Source organism: Panthera leo, chromosome B3 (assembly GCF_018350215.1).
Source record: "Panthera leo isolate Ple1 chromosome B3, P.leo_Ple1_pat1.1, whole genome shotgun sequence".
In the NCBI taxonomy this organism is placed as follows: Eukaryota; Metazoa; Chordata; class Mammalia; order Carnivora; family Felidae; genus Panthera; species Panthera leo.
In genome coordinates this window covers 52,759,447-52,787,001 of record NC_056684.1, presented here as the reverse complement: position 1 = coordinate 52,787,001, position 27,555 = coordinate 52,759,447, and the positions used below count along the sequence as shown (strand labels likewise).

The following is a 27,555-nucleotide window of genomic DNA, read 5'->3' as shown; positions in this document are numbered from 1 at the left end:
GTGGAGAGAGAAAGTCACTGAGCGTACAAGCATCATGCAGCTCTACAGGCAGGGTGTTTGTTGCTTTTACCAGCCACAAGGACATTTAGCTGCTTAGGATGACAGGGCAGAGAGGAAAGACATGGAGAAAGAGACTGACTAAGGGAGACAGGGTGGGTGGGTAGACAGTGTGAGCCTCAAGCAGGTTCCAACTCTTTAGAGAGAGAAAGGGAGTAACGGTCCAGAAGCAGCACCCTGGGAGACACCAGCCCCAGCTCCCAACACTGACACTGGGGGAATGATGATTGAAAACACATCCTTCACTTGAGAGGGCAGACGGGAACACAGCGTCCTCAAGGGTCAGCCCAGGTATGGTGCAGAGACAGAGCTGGACTAATCACAAGTCATCAGGGAAGAAGAGGAGCTAGCGGAGCCTGGGTTCACAGGGAGTGGGAGCTGTCGTGGGAGGAGGGGAGGGCAGACAGAAAACACTAGCAGTTCCAGGAATAGCGAGGTTTCCTGTGGGCTGTGACGCACCACTCCATGAATTCTAGAGTCACCTAGTACCCTCAGAGGTCAAGACCACCCAAATGATGACAGGCATGGTTTCCAGATCATGGTTTCCAAGGCCCTTTATGTCACTTTAAAGTGCATAGATGATAAATTATACAAAACTGAATGAAGGATTGCTCACCAACTTTGCAGAGTAACTTTATTACAAAAATAACATAAGTAATCAGACATCTATTTTCTCTTAAGTCCTATTTCATCTGCCTTTCCAGGTGCCTCCCCTGCCATGTGCCCTATACTCCGCCCAGCTATACCAAACTAGTCCTAACTTCCCAAGCACACCATCCCCATTTGGGCCTCTTGAGATTGTGTGTGTGATGTCCCTCCCTCCAGTCTAGCCCCGAGGTGGGGGCAAGCTAGCTAGCATTACCGATCACTCTTTATGCCCTCTCCTTAGTAAGTCAGCTGAGCATTTTTCATTGCCTCAGGGAAGCAGAACACAGAGGGAAAAAATATTTTCCTGGCTTTTGAGTTTCAAAATCCAGGCCTGTAGGGGTGGGCAAGGACTAGCCACATTAATGACTTTGGCTTATAGAAGCTTCTAACCTCGTCCTTCCACAGAGAGGTGAAATCTCCACAGACTGGAAGGAAGAGCGACAGAAAAGGAGAAGCTGAGTCAGGGGACTGGCAGTCTGGATAAGGAGGCTCTCGAGTCTTGCTTCCTCTTAGGGTGCTCTCCAGGAAGAGGGGCTCAGGACAGCCTTCTGTTGTGTGTCCCTGTCTTAACCAAAGTTTCCATCTTTAACCCACTCACCCTGCTAACCTGTCTCATTTTGGCTTATACTGTGCTTTAAATTTGCTTTTGCTGCCATTATTTAAAATTCTGAATATCTTAACATTTAAAAGTCCAGATTTCAGGCCTCTCGAGAAAAACTCAGACAATCTGGCCACATTGGACTCACATTCTCTTGTGGCAACACTCTGCTGTTCCTTTCAAAGTGGCAGGCCCCCTTCCCTTCCCCCTGATTATTATACTCTGATCATTACCTGCCTGACCTTTGTAGCTCTTTGAGCTTCAGCTACCCTGATGCCCAACAGGCCAAGTGCCAGGCTACAGGTTAGTGAATATGACCAGTCTTGATAAACCTAGTTAATAGCCTCAGAGACAAAACAAATCTAATTTTCCCCAACACTAAGAAAAATAGCTGGTTTCCTTTGTGCAAAGGTGCAGTAAGCCTCTGTTCTCTCTATAAATCTGACCCTATATGCAGCCCAGAATCAGGTGAGGAAGACTTAGCTTTTACCTGACAAAAACCTGCCAGATTCGACCCTACCCTGCCAGGCTCAGAGAAGAGCAAAGAGGAATATGTGATAATGCTCTCACATGTCACATTACGTGCACGACACTTTCCTCTCGTTAAAAGGCACTTGCATATATATTGATAAAACATGGCAAACATTGACATATCCTAAGAGGTTAAACTATGTACCCAACCAAGGTCTCACAGCTAATGAGTGACAGAGTTAAGAACCCAGACTTCCTCTCTTCCCAGCCAGTGCCCTTGCAGATTATACTGCTTCAATCTGCCTCCAAGAAAGGCTGGGTAGGAGACCCTCCCCTGCCAGGCAGAAGGAAAAAGCACTTCCCTCCTCACATAGATGGAGGTGGTGGATAAGCTTCTGCCAGTTCATTCTCTAACACATGGAGTCGAGGATTACTCCAAAATTTCTCTCACACCTGGACGCATTTAATGGACTCATTTAAGTTTATTTTTACTTCTAAATCCATGAGCTTAACAGATTTGTAGGGCATATTCCCTAAAAAGAGCTCATATCTGCTCTTGGCCCTTTTAGAATGAGCTTTCTAAACCTGACCTGGACTGTGTGGAAAAAGCTGGAGGCAAAGAACTGACAAATCAACGAGGTACCGCCACTAATCTATGATGGGCCAAGTACATGACATTTTTCTAAGGTCTGGTCTTTTGTTGTGCCTGGATCATTGTCTGACTAGGAGTATTCGTTCTGGAAGGAAAGGCAAGGTATTGAAAGTGAGCTTGATGGATTTTACTACTCTCTCTGTGGACTTGGCTGTTGTCATGGTTACTTTTTTCAAAACAACAAATTGGGACTTTCACCCTTATTCCACACCAGAGAGGAAATCAAAGAACAGGGAGGACCATAAGCAGAAGAATCTTATGAGAGTGGGACTTGCCTTGCTTCTACCCTGATAAGACTTCCTATTCTGGAGAGCAAGTCTGCCCTACACTCCAGAGTTTCCATTCCTAGGCTCCGGTCTCTATCACTCCTGAGCAGGGTGAATGGAGTCAAATCTTTCCCCTGAGGGGCATTGGAAGCTTTCTGCAGCAAGATCAGCCCTCCTGTACCTGTGGCAGTCAACAGCTGGAGCCCAGGGCAGGCCGGGTGGGGGACGAGTGCTGTGACTGCAAGCAGCCTGCCCTGCAGCCAGGACTGACCATAAGGTTTACAGGGCCCAGTACAAAATGAAAATGCAGAAGCCTCTTGTTCCGAAAGCAGGAAAAAGGACTTTTCCTTTATTTTGCAGTCTTTCTTTCCACCTGTCATGGTGTTTTTTATTTGCTATTTAATGTTGGGCTACCTCAGGCACAGGGATATTCTATGGGCAAATGCAGACCCTCACAGTTGCTCCAGGGGCCACCACCCTGTGACTCAGCCCCCTGGCTGTGCATCAGCACTGATCCTCTCATGCCCAGGCCATTGCCAGGCAGAGGGCAGCAGAGAACTCATCCCTGTCCCCAGGGAAGCCACACAAGAGGTGACCCTGCATGAGCCAAAGGTCCAGTTTCCCAGTACATCCACTGTCCCATCAGACTTCTCTTACAAAGCGCAAAATCAAAGATAAAATTATTAAGAATTTCAATACTGTGACCGCAGAACATTAAACCTGCTAGTGGGGGCCCCTTCTGAACACTGAGCCCTGTGTGGCTGCTTTGGCTGACTGCCCACGCAGCTGGCCTGTGTGCTCCCCTGTCTGAGGGAATGGTCCTCCTTGTGCAGGAGGAAGCTTTAAGGCCACAGCTGGTTGGCACTAGGCATTGTGCCTCCCTCTACTCCTTCCCCCAGCTTGAGGGAAAGGTCGATACTAGATAGCCAAATAGGAAAGCAAAGTACCAGACTCACTGCTCCCTAAGTTTCTACTAGAACACGGTTCCAACCATTCACACCCTTTGAGTGTATGGGTGGGGTGGCATGAATTACATCAGACCCCATCTCCCTCCATCCCTTGAAAACCACTTTACTGAGGCATAATTGACATACAATAAACCTCAAATACTTAAAAGTGTACAGTCTTAGGAGTTTTAACATATATATGCACACTTGTGAAATCATCACCAGAATCAAGATAACATTTCCATCACCCTTTTGTAATCCATCCCTTCCTCTGCCCCATCCCCAGACAACTACTGATCTCTTCCTGTCACTGTTGATTAGTTTGCATTTTCTCGAGTTTTATAGCATTGTAATCATATGGTCTGTACTCTTTTCTGTCTGGCTTCTTTCACTCAGTATGTTGATTTTGAGAGTCATTCATGTTGTTGCTCACATCAACAGTCTGTTCCCTAAGGTTGCTGAGTAGTATTCTATTGTTTAGTTACACCCCAGTGTATCCATTCGCTTGTTAATGAACATGTGATTTATATACCCAATGGAATAGTACTTGGCAGTGAGAAAGAATGAAATAACACCTTTTGTAGCAATGTGGTTGGAACTGGAGAGTGTTATGCTAAGTGAAACAAGTCATACAGAGAAAGACAGATACCCTATGTTTTCACTCTTATGTGGATCCTGAGAAACTTAACAGAAGACCATGGGGGAGGTGAAGGAAAAAAAAAAAAGAGAGGGAGTGAGCCAAACCATAAGAGACTCTTAAAAACTGAGAATAAACTGAGGGTTGATGGGGGGTGGAAGGGATGGAAGCGTGGGTGATGGGTATTGAGGAGGGCACCTGTTGGGTTGAGCACTGGGTGTTGTATGGAAACAAATTTGACAATAAATTTCATATAAAAAAATGAACATGTGGGTGGTTTCCCAGTCCTCCGCTATTTCATACAAGGCTGCTATGAACACTAGTGTACCAGAGTGTCTCATGGTAAATATATGTTTAACTTTTTAAGAAACTGCCAAATTATTTTCCAAGTACCCCTACATTGCCTCCAGTAGTATATGAAAGTTCAAGTTGCTTCACATTCTCCCCAACACTTGGTATGTGTCATGTCGGTCTTCTAACTGTAGCCATTCTAGAGGGATCTGAAAGTGGTCCTAATTTTCATTTCCTCAATTACTAATGATTGTGAACATTTTTTAGTTTACTGGCCATTCATAGATCTTCTTTTGTGAAGTGTCTGGTCAAATAATTTCCCTGTTTTTAAAAATTGGCACCTGGGTGGCTCTGTCGGTTGAGCATCCGGCTCTTGATTTTGGCTCAGGTCATGATCCCAGGGTTGTGGGATCAAGCCCACTTAAGATTTTCTCTCTCTCTCTCTCTCTCTCTCTCTCTCTCTCTCTCTCTCTCTCTGTCTCCCCCCCCTTCCTCTCCCTCTGCCCTTCCCCTGCTCTCTCTCTCTCTCTCAAAATAAGAAAGATAAAAATAATAAAAAAATAAAATTGTTTGGTCTTACTGGATCTTAAACAATTTTTAAAAACTGTATTCTGGGGGCATGTGGATGGCTCAGTCAGTTAAGCGTCTGACTTCAGCTCAGGTCATGATCTCATGGTTCATGAGTTCAAGCCCCGCATTGGGCTCTGTGCTGACAGCTCAGAGCCTGGAGCCTGCTTCAGATTTTGTGTCATCCTCTCTCTGCCCCTACCCACTTGTGCTTTCTCTCTCTCTCTCTCTCTCTCTCTCTCTCTCTCTCTCTCAAAAATAAAGATTAAAAAAAACTGTATTCTGGATTCAAGTTGTCTGATATATGTGTTTCAAATAATTTCTCCTAGTTTTTGGTCTGCCTTATTTTCTTAGTGTCTATTGAAGATCAAAAGTTTTTACTTTTAGATGAATCCCAGTTATCAAGTTTGTCTCTTTTATGAATGGTTCCTACTTGTTTGGTACTCTAAGAAGACTTTACCACTCCAGGGTCACAAAGATATTTTCTTGTGTTTTCTTCTCGAAGTTTAGTAATTTTGGATCTTACTTTTAGGTCCCTGATCCATTCTGAGTTATTTTTTGTGTACGGTGTGAGGTGAAGGTTGATGAAGTTCCCCTCTTATGGCTATCTGGTTGATCTAGTGCCATTTGTTGAAAAGACTTTCTTTTCCCTATTGAACTGCCTTGGTACCTTTGTTAAAAATTGGCAATAAATGTGTGAGACTCTTTCTGGACTCTCTGTTCTGTTCCATTGATCTATGTTTATTTTTTGCCAATATCAAATTGTTTTGACTACTATAGCTTTATACTAAGTCTTAAAATATTAAGCTAAGGTTAGCAAGTTGGAAGAAAGATTCTCCAACTCATTCTTTTTAAAAATTACGTTGTGTGGTAGACACGGAGGTGCACTGCTCAGATTTCCTTCAAAAGAAACTGCTCTTGGGGGTGTAGTTGACAGCCCTATCCTATGGATTCACCACCAAGTTCCAGAAAGGCCCACTTCTCTGGGTAGCTCCTAACCAGTAACTAGGTAAAGTGGGGGTGCTAGTGCTAGCCCATTCCATTCAGGGCAGGACTCTTCCAGCAGGAAATCTTTGCTTGGGGACACACCGTTTCTGGTCCAAACTCTCTCTCAGAACTACAGTGTGATCTGAAGCCTTCTCCACAGTTCTTCCTTCCCTCTCTCCTTTCACAGGTGTCAGACCTGCCCTGGGTTCTGACCGCTTCGTTACCTATTCCAGCTCCCTCCTCTTTTATCCTCCCCGGTCTTTTCCTTGATAAATCTCTTGCATATCTAATCTAGTCCTGTTGCCTGCTTCTCAAAGGTCCCTAAATGACATACTTTGGTTATTCTAGGTCATTTGGGTTTCTATATAAAATTTGGAAATCAGCTTCTGAAATTAAAAAGAAAAAAAAAAAAAGCCTGCCAGAATTTTAATTGGCAGTTCTTTGGGAAAAGTTGTTACCTTAACAGTATTGGGTCTTATAGATAGATAAGATCCATATGTACATATGGATATGTACATATGTATATATACATATACATGTATATATATGTGTATATGTATATATACATATACATGTATATATATGTGTATATGTATATATATATACATGTATATGTATACGTATACATATATATGTATATATGTATATATCTGTATGTATATATATGTGTATGTGTGTATATATATGTATGTATATAAGTATGTGTATATAAATATATATATATATATATATATATATATATATATATAAACACCATTTATTAGGTGTTCAATTTCTCTCAGCAATGTCTTGTACTTTTCAGTGTAGAGGGCTTAGACATCTTTTGTTGGACTTACCCCTAGGTATTTTTCTGTTTTTGCAGACTACTTGTAGACTTTAAAATTTTATTTTTGTATTCCAATTGATTGCTATTAGTGTATAAGAATACAGTTGAATTTTGTGTATTAATCTTGCATCCTGAAACCTTGCTACAATACAGTGCCAGTAGTTTTGTCTCTGCTCCCCTTACCTTTTTAAACACAATTTTCCTGGGACCCCAGGGCTGTAGTAAGCATTGGGTATGGGTAGCTGGAGCTCCTCTAGCAGATTCTGTCTCCCTCCCACCTAAAAATCTGAGTTGGGGGAATTTCTGAAGAACTCCAAGACTCCTAGTAACACAGCTAAACAATACACTGTTCCAGAGAAGTTGGTATTCACTGAGCATCTCCCCCCATATTTTATAGGTATTTTATCCCATTTTAATCTTTCAAAGAAAACAAAAACACCTGGTGAGATAAGTAGAAGCAGTTCCCTTTTAAAGGTGAAGAAATAAAAGATGAAATCTCCTTCATATGGTCTCACAGTTGATTTCTGTCTGAAGAAAGATTAAAATGCATCTGCCTGATTCCAAAGTTCATGCTCCTTCCTCCCACCTCAACCTGGTTAACCTGAGGCTGATCTGGGCAGACAGCTAGATTTCAACCTAGATCTCTGTGAGGCCAAGTCTTTAGTCTGGCTAATCTTGGCATTCATTTAACTCATGGACTTGCAGGTCAGGAGGCCTGACTGGGCTCTGGTGTTCCACCCCCTTGGTGCCTACCACCCAGTCTGGTTTCCCAGCTTCCTCTTCCACCCACATCACTTTTTTGTGACCTCTCTCTCACCCGTCTGATGGACTGTTTTCAAGTCCAAGCATTTTTTTTTAACTTCTCTGCTGCTTTAGCACAGAAAATCTTGGTACTGTGAGATCTTGTTTGCTTCTGGTTCTTTTCTAAAGTCTCTGAGCACCTTTTATCTGTCTTCTGATTTGTACTTTGGGGGACATAGTAAACATTTCTAAGGAAATGCCCCCACTTGCATGGGCACATTAATGATATGTAAACCTTACTGAAAAACAAACTCATTGTAATTCTACCTAAACAGGTAGGTAAATCCTAATTTCTGTTACTTCTGAGGATTCCACCACCCTTTTGTTTTCTCTCCTCCTTCACTTCTCCCATTAAACCACCAAGCCTAGCCCATCATTTTCTTTGAACTTATTTTGTGTTGGGCTCTATCTTTTGCAGCTATTTATTGCCCAGGCCAGAGCCACATCAGTTCACTCTTGATTGAGTCAAGGATTTCAGAAGACTAATCTTCTAGTCAGTGGTATCTTTCGGCCAGGGTCAATAATACATGGACAAGAATCTTTTCCTCTGGCACTTTTTGTCACAGGTGTCCACAGTCTAGTGCTATTCCAAAGCCAGGAGGCTGCATCAGCAGATTTTGCATTGGCTCCCCATTTTCTGTTCACTAAATCCAAACACTTTTGGCACATGTTTCAGGTTATCTACCAGTGTCCTGTATCACCACTTTCATTGTTCATATTATTCCTCAGTGTGGAACCCCTTCAGTCAAGAGAACAAAGAAACCCAAGCTTTGCTGGTCCTCTTATGTGACCTGATTATTCTCTCCTGCCTATTTTTATCCATTTCATTCTAATGCCATGAATGTTAACAAATTGCCAGTCAGTCTTCAATTTTCCCCCTCGTTGTAAACCCTAGGCCTATATTTTCCAATCCTAGGATTTCTTCTCTAACCCTTTACAACCTTCAAGATGTGTGTTCTACAGTAAATCTTTTATAATATACTTTGTAAATATCTCATTTGCTATTAAACTAGCTCTGAGGAGCAGAAGTTCCCACATTAACTAACTGGAAATGAATGTCATGAAGCTATGAGCTTCTTCAAGACAAGGACCATGTCTTATTTACCTTTATATCACCAGCATCTAGTCCAGTACCAGGCACATCATTTAAGTACAGTAAATATATGTTGAATAAATAAATACCACTCTATGATGTCGCCCCTTTCAGCAAGTTCCTTCAGTACAAAAGAGGTTCAGCTTCCTTATCTAGAAAACTGTGCTAAGAATACTGACATTGTAAGTTATGAACATGAATTAAGAAAACCTATGTAAGATTCCTAGCACAGAACTTGGCACAGAGAGCTTAATCCATGTGAGTTCACACATTCCCATTAAAAGTTTTTAGAATTAGTATCAAAATTATAAAACTCTCACAATTGCTTGTGCATGTCAGGGTATTTTTGCTATAGCCTCAAAAGAGGCCTTGGATCCAGTATCAAATGCAAGTATGGGAGTTGTAATAATCTGTAAGAAAACAAAATCTTGATCCAACAGGAGAAAAATCCATAGAACTGTTGTTAATTTTTAATGTGGGGCTTGGCTGTAACAGTTCTGGTATAACAGATACATGCTAGTTTATCTTTTTAAGGGATTCCTAAACGCATAATCTGTTTGGACACTAGACTTCATAAAGGTAGAGACTATTTTCCCTTCTCCTTCCTTACATTTCACATTGAGGAGAAATTTTATCATCAATAGGCTGAATGGCCTTTGAACACTCCACTGTGTTCACTGTAACACTGAACTTTGTGTATTTGTATCTAGCAGAGGGGATGAAAATTAGTAATCCTGAAGATCTGTTAAATCAGTTTCACGGATTTAATAATTTTCATTCTTTTTGAGTGTCACTTGTCCCTTACCTGAATTATGCCCTCAGTTTTTCTGTCTGTAAAACAGGGGTGATAGTTTGTACTTTCCTCCTCCTCTTAGGACTAATGTTTCTTGTGATACAGAGGAAAGAATGTTGGACTGGGAGTCAAGAGAACTGAGCTCAGTCCTTCATCATGACTAGCTACATAGATCTTGGGCAAATCATTCAACTTGGTTCCTGCATCTCCAAAATTATAAATCTAAATTAAGCAATTTTTTAAGTCAGCCCCCAAATTAAAAATGATGTTTTTTTTAAAAAAAGGAAATGAGTTAAGTGGCCCCCTTCTTCTATCCAAGAATACCAGATGAGAGGAGACTTTCTGTGCCCTGTATATAAAGGGGGATTTTGCCTATGCTGGCCATAGTAGGTATGTGGCATCCATGTGCCAACCATAAATGTCATAGCAGCACACATAAGGCAGGAACTCAAAGAGGGTATGCATGTCTTATTGGGGATAAGAATCCAGGGAAGTAGAGGCATGTGGATTATTTGGGATACTTTTGCACAAAGAGTATCATTTTTTTTTTATAAAAATACAACCTATTACTATGCATTGTTTTTAGACTTCCTAAGCTGTGCACCAACCCTCTGACTTACAGTTGGAGGGATTATCCATAGGTATACCCCAACAGAGAGGGATTGGAAAAAGAAATGGGAGGTTGCCTCTTATACCTATTAGAGTATTAGTCCCTTCTTCAGGGATGGACTCAAGTGTAGCAGGTGAAGAGCTTCCCCTGGTATTCATTTGATGATCATGCAAAGTTCAAGGCAAGTCATGTCACCTTCAACTCCAAACTTTTTGGATACATATTAACATCTTAGAATCTATATGTGCCTATATATACCATCATATTTTCCAGTTGTAGGAAAGAGCCACAGGGTTTCTAATCAAAAGACCCGAGTTCGAGTCCCATCTGCACAAACTGGCTAGCTTTGGGCAAGATTGTTCAGGTGTCTGAGCTGATTCATGTAAGGATCAAACAGAAATGTGTAGGGAGCTTTGCTTCAGGGCTAATCATGGCGGAACTGGCCCTCACTCTTTTTACAAATCTTCTCCCACCGAAAAACTCATTTAGGGAAGTTTTTAAAATTAACTCTCTCTAAGACCCATCCCTTTGTCAGGGAAACTTGAAGAGGGGCAACAACAAAAGCCAGAGGCTTTAGAACCAGGGGGGACAGGGCACTTCAGTCCTGCAACTTTGAGACAACTTCCTTGGGGCAAAGCTCTGCTTTCTGTAGCATCATTTCCCCCTCACCGCCCCCCCCCCCAGCCACACCTGGCCTCGCTTCCCAGTCACCTTAACTTGGTGGCATGTCACTGGACCCGTTTAGGATCTTGGTTTGGCTTCCTCTCTACCTGTGTAGTCCCTAACTGTTGTGGTGTGGGGATGCCCCCCAGAGAGCCCCCTCTCAGGCTTTGCTCTCACAGAAAGTATGCATCAAAGAGTCCTATGCCCCACTTCATTTGGGATGTGCATCATGGCAAGGAATGGCGACAGGACCTGTGGCCACCACCACCACAGCCCAGCTGAGTGCGGTCTCCAGTTCACAGCCTGTGGCAGACATTGAAAATGCAGGATCCGAGTCGCCCCAGCTGACAGCACCAGGGGTTAAGGAATCTCTTTGGTGAAAAGACGCCTGAATCTCCATTGCCAGCCCAACTACTCAGAGGTCTCGCTTTACTAAGACTCCAGAGATTCTTTAAACATCAGCTTAAAATAATTGCTGGTGCCATTATGGCACAAAGAAAGCGCATTGGCTGGGGGATCAGACTGGCCCTGGGATTAAAGCCCAGCTTGGCCAGTAACTGTTTAGGTAACATATTGGCCAACTGCTGAACCCGGTTTACACCTGTGTAAAATGGAGATGCTGATGCCTTTGCACAGCCGTTGTGAGGATTAAACAGAACTGCACGTTGCAAAGTGCCTAGCCCACAGTGACTGCTCCAGAGGTTTTTTTTTCCTTGCTTCCCTCTCACTAGAGAAAGCCCAAATTATCCCAAGTAGGATTCATTTAGGAGGGCTAACATTTTTCTGTTGAAAGTAGTAATTGATCAAGTTCCTGACTAATCATTTCAATTCAGGTATTAAGGGGTCTAAAGTAAATGGATTTATTCACAGCATGGACCACTACCCCCCCCCCCACCCCCCTGCAGCAGGAGTGCTTTGGAGTATGTCTGCCAGCTGTTACCTCCCTCCCCTCAACACACCGGCACCCCCACAAGCCCAATTGCAGCCAAAGTTTGAAGGAAAAGAGTCATCAAGTTTTGTCTAGGATTTTTAGATGCCAAACAAGGATTATGATGGAAATTCCCATTCATGAAATTAAAACTGCCCTTTTTCCCAGGAAGCCTTCACTAATGGAGTGTTTTCATTTCATTTGTTTTCATTTCCTGGTTTATGATTTATATTGAGACCATCCATGTGTATGTGTGTGTGTCTCAGAAGTAACACAGCAGGAAGAGTTGGCTTAGTTTATCATGGCCAGTCTAGTCAGAGTATTTCATTGTATATTTCAAATCTTGCCATTGTTTGTCCATCTTAGTCAGATGGCTCATTAAGACAGCCAAAATGACAAGCTCTACAGTGTCGTTGGCTCTCTTTGTTTCCTTATGCACAGATAAAGCATAGATGACACAAACCTCAAAGGACAGAGTGACTGGGTTTGAAAATTTTTAAAAGAACCGCTACAAAAACTTAGCTGTCATTTGCAATATGTTACCCTATCTTTGCTTATTTTAATTCCTCTCTATATTCAGGAGAATACCTAAAACTGGAAGTGTATCTAGACACAGCCAACAAAAGCTATATCTTATAGTTATTTACCCAAGTTCCTTAAAGCCACAAACATGTTTCTACAATAGCCATCACACTGCAGTATAAGTACATAAAATCTTTAGAGTTTTAAATGGCAAAGCTATATGTTTCTCTGTACTTTCATATTACATTGCTTTAAAAAGAGTTTCTGCAATTCAACTTAAAATACCTAAGTTGCTAAACTTAAGAGCAAAACAATCACAAGAAGGAATTCTTTCTGCCTGAAGTTGTTAGCAGTAATAGAAATACAAGTCATAAGCAGCCTTTTAAATCAAGTGTAATCATATTGTGCTGATAAGGAGCCTTTTCTTAGCAGAACATTAACAAGTCCCAAATTTTCTGGGACCAAATTTTCTGGGATTGTCCTGATTCTGGATGCTCTGACCCATTGCCAAGCTCTGTATTGAGACAAAGTATCCCATTTTCTGATTCTCAGAAGATGACAGCATATCCTGTCCCCTTGGGTTCTAAAGATCTGTTATTTCAGCTAGCCTCCCAATTTAAAGATAAATGACACATGCAATTCTTATAAAAAACAAAGTATCACCATCCCGACTTGTGTTGATTGAAACTGCAATTTTCTAAGGTCCGTTTGCTTCGATCTGTGATATTTCTGTGTAATGTTTCCAGGCTCAATCAGGGAGATTTTTATTTCACTCTTCACAAAATGTCCCCTTTTTATGCCCCACAAGTACCCCCAAGTGGATTTATAATTAAATTACACAGTCTCAATCGAAGGGGGATGCAGATGAAAAACAATTGTTCCTCATCTCCAACTCCAATTTTCTAAAAAGACATTTAAACCTTTAACTCCTAGGTACCTAAAAAAGCAAATGAGGTGCAGATAGCTGGAATTTCTCCTATTTTTTTGTTTTAGAATGAAACTTTTCTTAACAGCAATGAAAACAAATAGAAAAATGCTTGCTTTTGTGCTATGAAAGAGAGAAAAGAAAAAACAGTCCTTGAATATTTGCAACAAAAGACCATCACTTGCTACTGGAATTGACTGGATTAGAAAGCTAAAGTTTGGAGGTAAAATCATTTTGCTATTCTTTAAATATTTTAGCAGTTTAAAAATACCCTAGGAGGGGAAATATATGTATTCCCCTAGGAGTGCACACCACTCAGGGTGATATTCTGCACGCTCCTATTTTGCCACAGCGTGGATTTTCTTACCTTCAGATGAAAACCTACAGAAATAAACTCTGAGAAAGATAGATTGTTTCCCCCTTCCATCCTCATGTCAATGAAATATTTTGAGTGAACTGTTTTCTGATCACAAAATTTCTGTCCAAGTTGTATAACAAAATCAAGAAGCAGTTATTGAATAGAATACATTCTATTAAAAGTTAGCCAAAACCAACTAATAAGACCTCAGAAAATGCACACATTTCAAAGAATTTTGTTCTCTTCAATAGTTGCATGAGTTTTTTTTCTTTTTCAGGAAAATGTGCAAATATCAAGGTTACCTGGGTCTGCTGGTCACTTCCTAGTTTTTGGACTCTTGAAGATGGTGAGTTTTGCTAATGATGCGCGGCTGTTTAAGAACCGGGTGGCTTTTCTGGCAATCACTCTTTGTGTGCTATCTTTTATAAAGGTGCTTCTTGTTGCTAAGAGATCAGTTGCTTAGAGACCAAATCATTAAAAAAAATATATATGTCAGGGGCCAACATAAATTATAACCAAATTTTGTCATTTCAGCTGGCCCTCTGAAGGTTTGGCTTTTGTAATAGATTATAACGTACTAAGAGAAGGCAATTACTAATCACAAATAGAAAACTGACCATGAGGAGGAGAAAAGATCTGTGTGTAAACGCTCTCATGGACAGGGAGTAATGCCACGGATTCCCTGTGAAGGAGTTGCATCGTCATGAGGCTCTTGGAAACTTTGACTCCCTGTGGGGGTCGTAGACACATCCTGGGAATATAGATTCACATACACACACATACTTGTCCCAGGCAAACTTGAGTGCAGTTTGGAATACAAACACATTTAGACACTGTGGAACCACTTTAGTCTTTTCCAAAGGAAAATCAGGAAACTGTAAGTTGGAAATCTGAAGCGATCGTAGGCTTCAGCCAGATGTATTCAGGTTTGAACAACTGTCAGTGCTTCAGGTTCAGGTGTGTTATGTGCTGGTGGGGCAGGAGCTCGGATACAGAACTGCCTTTTATCCTCTCCAGCACTAACCAGGAGACAGGACTACTTACAACTGGTGAAGTACATAATGTTTGGCTTTGGGGTTCTTTCTTATCCCCTTCGTGGTGACTCTGCCCACGAAGCCCCTGTCCCTTCAAACTGCCACCTAAGAATTACCCCTCCCAAGGACATTAACATTTTAGGACTAGGTTTTTTAAATGTAAGGCTCTTAAATTCCTTTAAATTCTATTCTAAAGGAATGGTGGCATTCCAAATTTCTTAATAAGTAGGGCAAGAGATGTTTGGGAGCAAGATAAAGCTGGACACAACCCTTTACTGTATGACTTCATAACACAATCCCTCCTCCACTCCTCCCTCTCCCCCTTCCATTCTTCACAGGTCTCTTTGGTCTCATCTTAGGTGAGAAGCAAGCAAGCAAATAAGAGATCAAAGACTTGGTAGTTAAAATAAGATAAGAGGTAAAAAGGATACGTAGGATCCTAGAGATTTTTCCCCCTTACTAACCTCCAAAATGCTTGTCATCCTAGAAGACTTGATGCCTTTGGCTTGACTGTGATATACTGTATGTTGGAGAGAGAGCTGTAGGCTGGGGTGGACACACCAGGTGGGATGGCGAGAGGTCTGGCTTTCTCACTCTTTAGTTCTGGTCACTGTCAGATTGGCATCATTGTTTACACTCTCTCATTTACAGAGTAGATATAAGACCCACAACCAGCTTGAATTTATTTAGGAATATATAGAAGTTAAAAAAAAAATACAACCTGTGCAAATGGAATGAGGTTAATGCTCAGTAGGAGTTCATTACAGGAGGAAATGAAACTCTGACTCTCCCCAACCTACGCTGTGAGTGACATGGACACAGAGCATGCGAGCATCACAGAATAAACCCAGGTGTACCAACTAAGCATACATTTTCCCTTAAAGTCTTTTTCTTCCTTCTGATCCCCAAATTTCTCTTTATTCCCCCCTTTTTGAGAGAGAGAGAGAGAGAGAGAGAGAGAGAGATATGGAAGTAGAAAGGGAAGGGATCCAAGATAGAAGAATTACAGGTAGAAAAAGGCAAGAGAAATAAAAATGTCCAAACATATATTCAGTACTTAGGAAATACCAGTTGAAGGAATAAGAAAGAGGAAGAGGAGGCTAAGGGGGAAAGAAGCTGTGAACCCCACTCTATGTTCCCAGAGGCAGAAGCCACCTTATGCTTTTCTTTCCCCTATTCCAAGTACTTTGTACAGGGCTTTTGCATTTAGAACACATTCATTTAGAATCAAATGTTTTTCTTAAATTCTAAGTCAAAGGAGAAAACAAGCAGAAGGGATGGGCCCAAGGGGGTTCAACTATTACTTGGCCCTGTATCCCATATGCCTGGTTCCCTCCAAAGGAGCATATTCTATAGACATTTGTATTTTGCACCTCAGTTATAAATAAAGGCCCACCCTTCTTCTTACCCATCAATTCTGGTATTTCTACTCCTTTGGCTCTGATTTGGCTCTCCCCTGTGCCTTGTGGCCATTTGCTTTGGATTCTTAGCTGCTACCTCTGAGACATGAGGCCCCACATCTTCTTTGCCTATCAGGAGGCACCATTCTGGATACCAGACCTTGGCAGGCTCCAGGCTTTCACCTACCTGGGTGGAGGTGAGGAAATGCAATTGTCTATGAAGGATCCACCCAGTTGTCAACACTATGTGACTAAAGGAAATAGGCTTCGATCCATAAAGGCTTTGCCTACAAATGTCCCCACTTGAATCTTTGAAAGGAACTTTTTTTTGCATGCATGTGACTGTTTGCACCAAGGAATGCAGTCTGGAGTCATTTTGTGTCCCACAGTGTGGCAGGCCACTTATTCACAAGTCCAATAAACCACAGAGCCCCCACACCTTGACCCCACCACTACTGGAAAGCTGCCCAGCCCATGCAAGTTCCATCTCCCAATCTCAGGAATGGGGGAGCAGCTGGGAACTCTTAACAGTGGGCTCCTGCCTCCAGATCAGGAGATGTTACACTGAGAGACCTCAAGCCCCAAGGCATTCTCTGCAAAAGTGGCTGCCACTGCTGGTGCCTTTTGTTGGGGAATCCAGTGTCCCAATTCCACTCCTGACTGAGCACTTGAAGATCTGGATCCATTGACTGCCTGCCGCCCAACTGTCAGTAATTTCTCCAGGACTTGCCTCTCCTGTATGGGAATCCAAGACACCATTTCTAGAAAGGCTTACACAGGACCCTCTCTAGCTACAAGGTAGGAAGGACCCACTCCTATCCTGGGAAGTTCCAGGGTAGTGGCCTGCAACTCTCTTCATATTTCTCCAGGAAATTCCCAGAAGAGGCCTGTAGCGGAACATGACCTGCTAGATAAGGATGGAGGCTGCTTCAAGTGTTTGGAGTCCTCTCAAGGACCTCTGCATGCAACCTAGTACAAGCTTGACCATCACTAAAACGTTTGCTTTTTCCAAGCAATTTTACCTTGCCAGATGCCATGTGCTAGGCAGAAAGCTACTCTTTGAATCCAGGGCACCAGAGGAAGGCCTGCCCTGGAAAAGTCACCTCCAGCCACCCAGCCCAGTAGTTACTATTAGAAAGTTGGGTTTGGGGAGCAAGGGCAGCAAAGCACAACTGCCTCAATCTGAACTCTAGAGCACCTTTGGGAGGCATGAGATAAAGGGGCAGAGGGTCTGCTGTATCAGAGGACAGCTGCTCATGCTGGCCAGAGGTATGGCAACCGAACTTGCCCTTGTTCTGATTGCCTCTCTGGATTCAAAAACCTTCATCGTAGTCCACAGGGACTTCTGGCATGCTAAGACCTTGAGACACAGAGGCCTGAGCCAATGGTGAACAGACTTCAAGACACACGTGGTTATAGTTGCCTTCCCTGATCATGCCCCCTGCACCCCCCCTTATAGCCTCGCCTCTCCCTTGCATTGATGGGAGGCCTTAAGGCATCACATTTCATCTTCCCCTTTTGGCACATTGTTACAGCTCTACTCAACAAAAATTCCTGTAAACATCTTGCTCCTCACCCAGATTGCATCCTGATTTTGCGGGGTATATGCCCATCCACATGCACACCCACCAGTTCTCCAACAATTTCCTAAAGAGCAAGGCCAGACATAGTGTATCACTTGGGTGCTTAGGAAAGACTTGTTCTTCTTACACCTGTCACCAGCAATAGGCTTTATCCAACTATCCAGGAAAATTTACCTGTAATAACTCTATCCCATCTCTTGTGCTGGAACACCCCTTCTTCTCCCTGCCCTCTCCCTCTCCACCCCTGCCACAGAAAATATGGCTTCCATCCACACCAAATTCCCAATGCTGTGGTCATACCAACACTCTAGAAGCCAGCTTGCCATTCCAGGAGTTACAACAACCTTCTTCTAGGAAGCCTTTGAGATACCTTGCTCTGATATGTTAAGGACCACAATGAAGAGTCCACCAACCACCACTCACTCCAGAGCAAGCACATGTGTCCAACTTATTTTGTTACCAGACATTCATTCAAGGCAGGGAGCTCTTGGACTACAATTTGTGTGATAATTAACAAAAGATTACAGCCCAACAAGCACCACCACACATTCCAATTTTACTGCCTTTCTTGGGCAAAGAACCATGATGTTCTCATACATTGTCTGGCCCCAGATGACCCTCTTCACAGCTGGTAATTTACTTCTAGTCACTGCCTTTGGCAGCTTACAGGTATTAATTATACACATCTGTTAAGTAGTTTACTGAGTAAGAAAAGACTGGGGAGAGGGATGGGAAACAAGAGAAGAATATGATGTGGTGAGGGAAACGTGGAAGCAAATAGAAGCTAAGGGTCTTCTTGAACTTAATGAAGTGATGTATACAAGGTGTATACGCTGATGTTCACACTGAAAAAATTTCACAGAAGCCTACTAACTGAAATATTCTAATTCTCCAGAGGAAAAAAATTGGAGAGAATCACTAATTGCAACACAATTGCAACACAATTATAAGCCAACAATGTTGTTTCAGCAAAGTACAATTAAACTGAGCAAAATTCTCATAAATCAAACTACTCTCCATCCTCCTGTCTCTTCTGACCCCCTGTGAGTTCATCTATCCCTGTGTCCTTCCTCTTTCTACCTGTACGTCACCTCCTCTGTACATCAGCCACCTCTGATCTGCAGGTAAGCACCCTCCCCCCACCCCACTCCTCTGTACCCGATTGCTCAAGCCTAGGACAGACACACGTCTTTAAATGAGGTGGGCTAAGGTACAGGCCAAGAAGCAAAAAACTAACTGCTCTATCTTCAGGAACTTGTTTTGTTGCATTTTTTCCCCCTGTCTGAACCACAATTTTCAACCAGCAGAGTACAAAGTGATTCTTATTTCACTCATCACATCACATTTTGAGGCTGTGTGCTCTGAATACTAGGCATGTCCAAAGCCCACTGTGTAAAGGCTTCAGTCCTTTGATAGCTTAAGGGAATCTGCCTCAAGAAGAGTGTGTTTTTCTGTCTATACCCTCCAAGTCTTTTGATAGCCTAAGGGAATCCTCCCAAGCAGAGCAAATATTTTCATATTGTGTATGCTCCAGACATCATCACCTCCTCCCCATTCAGGGTTTCCCAACTGTTTTCGTTCTGCAGGGGATTTGCTGATTTGTAAGCATGGAGCAGGCAATCAGTAGAAGGTTGATGAAAGTCACCCAGAAGGAAATAAAAGGCAGGGATAATGCACAGGAGATACAATGGCTGGTGTACAAGCAAGAAGTGGACACTTCATGCCCATGATATCTTGAGAGAGGTAAGCTGTGGCAGATTCAGAATACACCTTTAGGAGTCCTCTAGAGATGACAGGAGGTGCCGCTCCAACTGAGGATGATTCCAGCAGGAAAAGCTTTCAATTCACCCTACTATCATTTCCATCTTTGGGTGCCATGGACAAGAGTGGGGCTTTCCACCATGTATTCCTCCCACTCATAACACATCCAAGTGACACCCACTCCAAACAAAACAGAATTTTTGGATGAGCTAGAAAAGTTATCAGTCTTTCTTTCCTTACTCATCCTGTCCTTCCCTAGACTAATCCCAAAGTAATGGAAAATATGTTCTTTAAAAAAAAACAACCAAACTGAGGGTTGATGGGGGTGGGAGGGAGGGGAGGGTGGGTGATGGGTATTGAGGAGGGCATCTTTTGGGATGAGCACTGGGTGTTGTATGGAAACCAATTTGACAATAAACTTCATATATTGAAAAATAAATAAATAAATAAATAAAATTAAAAAGAAAAAAAAAAAAAAAGAAAAAACAATCAAGACTCTTTGGCCAAGAGAGAAGGTGGCATGCAATGGGTTAGCATGACTGTTTCCAAGAGGCACTACTAAAGCAAGGTGAACCCTGATGTGGCATGTTTCTCTGGCAAATTTGGACAGGTCTGTTTTGAAGCAACCAGGAAAAACCAAGCCCACTTGAACTTGGGGCTTCTTCCAGTGTGCCGGTTCCTTAAGGATGTTGTGAGGCTCCTGTCAGGTTGTCAGGCAGCTGTAGCTCTGTTCCTCCACAGATCCCCCAGGCCTCTTCTCCTCTCCTTGGCCCAAGCACCTTTTCCCTGAGTCTGCCCTGGCCAGGTCTTCTTCCTACTCTCAAATGGCCCCTTTCCCCAGTCATTCAGTTAAAACTCCCAAAGAAATACTAAATAGACTCCTGATGCTCTTCAGTGATTCAGGGCTAAAGCTATTAAAGGAAACAGAAGCACCACCTTCTTGATGTCCAACACAAAGCAGGTCCAGGTCACCAGATGAGTTTAATGACAACTAACAGGAAGTTCCAACTTATATGTATCTTGGGAGGTGGGCTGTGAATTGAAGGTGGAATGTTGACAAGTTCAATGCCTCAGTGAAATAGTCTGTTGAAGAGTAGATTTGATATACTTAAGCTAACAAGTATTATTGGAGTGAAATGTAATAGCTGCTTTTGTACAATAATTTAAAAGGACCATGAATTGGACATAACATCTTAAGGCACTGGAGTCTATCTTTCCCCAGCCTATCTCCCCTAAAAATTTACGAACCACTCAAGAGTAAGGATCATGTCTTACTCATCTTCCTATCTCTGGGCTGCCAAATGCCTATAGCATTTAGTATTTGGGCAGTGATTTTTGAAAGAATGAAACTGTTTACCCTTTGCCTCATGTCATCAGCCCCTACCTTCCCTGGTCTTTCTCAGATCCTGACAACTGAGTTATCTGAGCTGTCAGTCATGCCCCATTCCCAGACAAATCATGTCTTGAGACAAGAATTCTTATTCATGCGGCCACAACTCTGCCCACTGTCCAGTGTGGTTCCAACTCACTGCCCACCCCCAGGAGTCTAATCTGGGCCTTGGTGCCCTGGAGCTGACTCCTAGTGTTCCACAGCTGCTATTCAAGTCACAGATTCCACCATCCCACACCCCTTATGATTCCCCTGCTGAAACTTGGGACTCTTGCACCTGAGGCTTTACCACTAGGTACCCAGGAATGTTGGACCTTGTTTCCTTGCTCTGGATCAGCCTGTCTAGTGAGCACTATAGCTCTACCTCCTCACTCTCCCACATGCTCCTGCAGCTCATTTATCCCCTTAGCCTGCTCCTCTGCTTTTATTCTCCACCCCCTGCCCTCACCTTCTATTCTACTCCCTGGAAACAGAAGCCCCAGAGGCCCTGATATGAACCCCTGGCCCAACAGCTTGCTCCCTGTTAAACTCAGGACTATTCCTCTCTGCTCTAGGCCTGGTCTCTGCTTTGCAACTCTGATGGGACATACCCAACCTCAATTTTGTGAACCTCTGGTACTGACCATTTGTTTAAATCATGATAGGAGGTTGCTGTGCCCTTTGCCCTCCCATCTGTCCCTCTAGTTATTGCATGATCTGCCCACTGTTGATGAGAATGTCTTGCTATCTTTCAGACTGTTTTGCCAGCTTTTAATACAACAAAAGGATCTGAAGTATGGTGCATGACAGCCACCCCCCCCAACACACACACACACACACACACACACACACACACACACACACACTTGTATTCCAGCTTCCTTCTTGTACTGCCAAGAGAAATGGAAGGTGTGCTAAGCTGGAGGGGTTGTTCTGAAATGAGTTTACTGCTATAGAATATAGAACTAGAGTTTTTGGTTACATTTTTCATGGAAGGAGGGGATATGGGATACAGATTTTTCACAACCAGACATGCTGAAATTATCTGGGACAGTCCCACTTTCCTGGTGTTTTATTCAAAGAAGGTAATTTGTTTTTTGCTTTATTAAATATACATGTGTCTGTATTTCAAGTGCCTTGTTAGACTTCATACACATTTCCAAAAACATTTTAAAAGAATTCCTTCTCAAATCATGAATTTGGGAAAAGAGGGCCCTTGGATGAGTAGGTGACCACACCATTGCTTGTGCAGTTCTTGGGGATGGTTAAGGGCATGGAGCAGCTCTCCCAGGTGCCCCTGTACCTGACTCCTATCCAAGCTTCATTTTCCAAGAGTCATTCTCTCATCAACAAGGATGTGAACTTGGCTCTGCTTGTCATCTTTCTTTGCTTCTTCCAAGCCAAGATCTTGGCTTCTTCCATCTTCCAAGAAGAAGATATAAACCACTGTCCTGTCTCTAGCTGGGTGGGTACTTTGGGACCTTCTTCAATGCTCTGAGGGCACATTTGCTCTCAAAACTCTCAGCTGCCCTCTTTTCTCCCCACTCGCCTCAGGAGATTTTGGGTCATCCTTTCCCCAGCCATTGCCAGAAAACTTTTCTGAGGCATTCATCTCTTCTTACAAGTGGGAGGCAACCCTGTTACCTTCTCTAGAGCTATTTGTATTTTAAGCCTTTTACCAGTGAATCAAAGAATGAGACCTTCTCCCATTGTAGGAATATTTGCATTGAACCTCAGGGGACTGAAGGAGTTAGGGGAGGCTCTCTTCCAGTGCTCCAATGTCCTACACACACTCATACTGTCAGACCCAGAAGAAGCTGGTGAGTGTCAAGCATGAACAACTGCCACATCCCTCCACCATGCCCCTTCCCCACCAGTGAACTTCAGGCCCACTAGTGGGTGAGTGGCAGGCAGACAGCAGGTGTGAAATTGAAGTTGAGTCACAAAACCATCTTTTGAAAGCTGTCTTCCTTGGCTGGTCCCAGCCTGCCTGGGCCTGCTCTCCCCTAACTCTTCAGAGTTTCTCTTTTCTTCACATTCCTACTCAGTTTCCCAGGAGCCACCTGGGAAGGAGGCAATATGTTTACCTTTGCACTGTGCCTGGCACATAGTAAGCACTCAGTAAATGTTAGCTGTTAATAATAAAACGAATTAAGTCCAGAATGGGATTCATGGGATACTTGCTAGGCCTGGTCAAGGGACTGAGATGGTTGTAGGCCATTACATTCCCAACACATGGTAGACTATTCATTTCATGTTTCTGAACTGGAGAAAGCTTCAGTTCTTCAAAGTGGAAAAATAATGCCTGTCAGCCAAAGGACAATGATAGGAGTTCCTTATTCCTAAATCTCCAGGAGAGTTTGAAAAAAGTTTTCATCCAGTAGGTAAACATCTTGCTCAGTGCTAAGATGGAGATTTATGACCAAAACACTACCCATCTGTCTTCTGTCTTGGCTGTGAGAATTCCAATGGCCAGATGCTGTAGAGAACTTTCAAAGGACCTGGCACCTTCTACAGAATGAGGTGAGCTAGTGAGGTGTGTTAAAACCAATTAAGCAAGCAATATTTGCAAGATTCTTACCTAAAGCCAAGAAGCAGAAGATAAACAGCTGAGGTTCTGCCTTCAGAGTACAGAGTTAATATTGATGCCTTAAGCCCAGGATCATAGCGTTGTTTTTTTTTTTTTTTTCCTCCCCACTTCCCTGTCACATTGCTCTGCATCTAGGCATTAGAATTTTGCCTCCATTTCCTGAGACTGTCTCGATTTCTAACTGGTCCTCTAGTAGTGCCTTGACTTCTAAAACTGCTTAGCCTGGGCAGAGGCTTGGATCCTCTGCCTAAGACTTGCCATGCTTCTTGCCCTGAGGGCTAGAGCACAGCACCTAGGTGCAGGTGAAACAGCCACTTCACTTTGAACATCACCAGGGCCCCACAGCATTGTGCCCAACCTTTAGATTGAACACCAGTGGGTGGAACACTAGTTACCCTTCCCTTCCCTTCCCTTGCCCCTAGAGTATGTGTAAGTTTGGTCCCAGCATGCCTTGTGATTGGGCCAGCCTAAATTTGGCAGAAAACTAGGTTGAGAGGCAGATTATAAAAACCTTGAAAGTGAATATATGGAATCGGGTGAGGACACTGAAAGTTTTTAACAAGGAATTCATACGATCAGAGCTGTGTTTCAGGCAGTGGCAATGGGAAAGGTGGATTGGAATGGGAAGAACCTAAAGGCAGAGAGACTGGCCATGGACCCAGATAATTTCCCCTCAAGGTAGAAAGGAGGGGACCAATGTGAGAGATGGTTTGGAAGAATTGACATGGATTTGGGAAGGTATAGGGAAAAAGAAAGTAATTACATTAACTGAACAATTGTAAAACCAGCTCCTGAATGCCGTCTTCCCTGGCTGGTCCCCTGGCTAAGCCACATTCCTCTAACTCCTCAGTTTCTACCTGACTTGAGGTTCCTGTGCAGGTTACCAGGAATCACCTGGGAATGAGGCAAGCCCACTTTAGAGGGACAAGTTCATGATAACAAGAAATGGGCAAAAGGACCAACATTTAACAAGTACTTATTACAGAATGACCATTGGTAGCATCCATGGAACAAGAGAAAAAAGGATCTTGCTTCAAAGACTACACAGAAAAGTGTAGAACCAGGATTCTAATCTAGGGGCGTGACCCAAAGTCCTTGCCCTTTGCACTGCAGAATGTTTCTCTAGAGAAGCCAAAAGGAGAAGCAAAATAGAAGGTAGAAAATGGCTTTGAACATGTCAAGGGGCTGGCGGGACGGGCAGCAGTGCAGCCTGCAGTTTGAAATGTGGGCATGGAGATCTGGAAATAGATCAGGACCAGAAGATACGAATCTGGGGGTCAGTTAGTTGAATGGCCATTACATTGGAAACTCCAGGACACATCAAATCTCCCACATAGAGGGTAGAGATCAGGGTCAAAAGCTTAGGCTGGAGCCCTGAGGGATACCCTCGGCTGAGGAACTGATGAAGAAGCAGAATAGATGCCGCCAGAGTAGAATGAAAACCGGGAGAGAGCCATTTAACTGGAGTCCAAAGGAGGACAGTGTAAAAACAGGAAAGAGAAACCATTAGCTTGGAACACTTGACACTGACAAATGAGTGAAACATAAAACAAACAACAACAACAAAAATAACCAAGAAAAGGCCAGCAGCTTCAGCAAGGATCACAGTGGTGCTCTCCATCAATCAGATCCAGTCAGATGGTGGGCAGGGGAGCCACTGAGATAGCAAGTATGGACTCTTCTTTCAAAAAATTTGGCAGTAAGAGAGGACTGGAAAAGGTGGGAGGCCTGGAGGGCCTCTTTGGACAGTCAACTGAACTGCACAGACTTAATCACCCCATTCTTAACCCGTGCAATGCTTAAAGAGAGAAATCATCCCCAACCAGATTATGTATCACCCCTGGACAGACCACACTTTCGTTCAGCAGTTTTGTAACCCCACCTTTCAACCCTAGCTCCTCACTGGTAGTAATTCTGCCACCATCACTGGCCTATAAAGGTAGATACTGTCTAGTATGATGCTAGAATCTGGGAGATCATCTCGCCTAGCCCTCCAAGCAGCAGTGGGAATGGCTCAGGCTGGCAAGGAGTCTTGTAGACCCAAAAATACCATTGAAAGCTTTGAGCATTTTCATAGACTGGCAAATCATATCTGACTTTCACAAATGTAGCCTATTCCTTGGCCTCTTCCCATTTCTTCTGCCTTTGGAGGGAGGCTGTCCAAGGAGAATGATGTCAAAAGCCAAGGGGAGACCTCCCTTTACTTGGGGACACACGCACAGGAGTCAAGTGTGAGTGAAATCCAGCCCCTGCTTCCTTGCCAAGTGTTATATCCATCCAGATGGGACACCTTTTTCTAAATTGCACAAAGGAGCTTGGGCCTATACATTTACATTGGGAGGGGGACTGGGGTCCTTCAACATGGGTGGAGAGCAGCTGTCTCCTCAGGAGAAGCCCTTTTCTCTGATAGGGGCCCTTTAGTGGCCACAGGCCCAGTCCCCAAGGACCAGGCGCTCTGCTTCTCTGCCCAGCATTGAGGGGCTTGCCAGGAGAGCTGGGGTTCGGTGCTCCACGAAAGGTCTACCTGAGGGAGGAACACTGGTAACACAGGGAAAGGGGCCCTGATGATCTGCTGAGTTGTGGGGAACAAGCCTTAGGGGTTCAATGCCTGGTGCCAAATGGTGTCCACTGCAGAATTTGCCCAAATTATTTTAAACAGAAAATTAGCAAGTCTGAGCTCCTGCCCCCACCCTTGAATGAGCCCAATGAGACTAGACTATAAGAGGTTAAATCATGTGAAAACCCTTATTTTTTAATGGAACTACATTTAGTCAAGAACCACTTGTGTAGGATAGGTCTTCAAAAATTATTGCCATTTGCCAGAGAAAATGTGCTTTAATTCCTTGATGCCAAAGAATGTCTGATACATTGTATAATGAAACTAGAATAATTGAACCACTTGTTTATTACAGAGCTCTCTAGCCAAATATTCTAAATTCTTCAGTGGCTGAGTGGGCTTGCAGTGAATTAACAATGTTCTTTTCTTAAAAAAAATAATAATTTTGAGGTAGGACACAATATTTACAAAAGATTTTTTTGTGAAGCGTTACTAAATGCTTTTTACTCCCAGAAGGATCATGTATTATTCTTTGTTGATAATGCCAGGGTGATTCAGAAGGACAAGTGAAACGTTGACCAAAGCATTAAGCAGGAGTCCAGACTAGCTTTACCCTGGCCAGTTTTCCTCTCAGTTCCCACCAGAGATCTTCCTTTGCATTTATACTCCCCTAACCTACTGCCCCTCTCTCATGGAGTTTCTACCAAATTGCCTTGCCTCCAGGTAAACCAAAACACCAATCCCCCACTATCACCCCATGAGCTGGGGAACCCTATAAAGGCAAAGACCATAGAGTATTAATGTTAACATCCTTGTCCTCAAAAGCACACCAGAGTACTTCACACCTAGGAGGCTCTCAGGAAGGCATTGATGTTGGGTATAGACCGCTAGAGTTAAGTGAGAGACTGGAATAAAAATGGAAAAAAATCCAAACTCATGGATGCTTCCTTCCTCCATCCCACTGGACTTGACTGAGGCAGTCAACTTCTTCACATTTCCTGAGAAGACTGAGGGGCCAACAGGTCAGGTCTGTTTGGGGAAAGAAAGATGACCCTATCACAGGTCACAAAGCTCTGGCATTAGGGGAGTTTGGGGAGTGCAGAGAAGAGTGAGAAAAGAGAGAAGTGGCTCAGGAAAATATGGCCAGGCTGACCAAGGCAAGCAGAAGGATGTTTCAAGGTGTGTGGGAGCATTTTAAAGATTGCAGACAGATTGAGTTTGAGGACAACAAAGGAAAGGCCCCTAGGTTTCAGGAAGTTGCTTCTCGATTTTTCCATTGTCTCCTGAGAGGTGAGAATAGAAGCCAGGTAGAAGAGAGGTAAGAAGGGCTTGGGAGGGTGGGAGGCAGCAGGGCAAAGACTACACATTTCCAGAGCAATAGGGGATAACAGGTTGGGGGTGGGGTGTGGGGTGGCATCTTTGTCAGACTGCGGCTGGGGGAGGGGGCAGGTGTTGGGAGTTCATTTTAGCAGCAAACATCTGGGGAGGGGTTATGGTAGAAAGGGCCTTGAGAGAACGAGTCTGAGGAGAAGTAAAATACATTCTTCCTCTGAGATTGGAGGATTTGAAATAGAAAAGAATGGCTGTAGATTTGACATGCTTTCATGAGTACCCCTCTCCT

The 27,555-nt window shown here is 43.3% G+C and overlaps 1 protein-coding gene across 5 annotated transcripts in view; it reads right to left on the bottom strand.

The window, feature by feature from the left end:
- Positions 1-27,555, bottom strand: part of LOC122222039 (aromatase) — a 108,924-nt gene that overhangs the window by 58,336 nt on the left and 23,033 nt on the right. For 3 of the 5 annotated variants that reach the window (XM_042942027.1, XM_042942028.1, XM_042942031.1), the window contains exon 1: positions 13,943-15,621. The exons of the other annotated variants lie outside the window; for them this stretch is intronic. The gene's annotated coding sequence lies outside the window, so the exon portion shown is untranslated. Of the gene's footprint in view, positions 1-13,942; positions 15,622-27,555 lie in introns of those variants that run through there. 5 annotated transcript variants of the gene reach the window in all.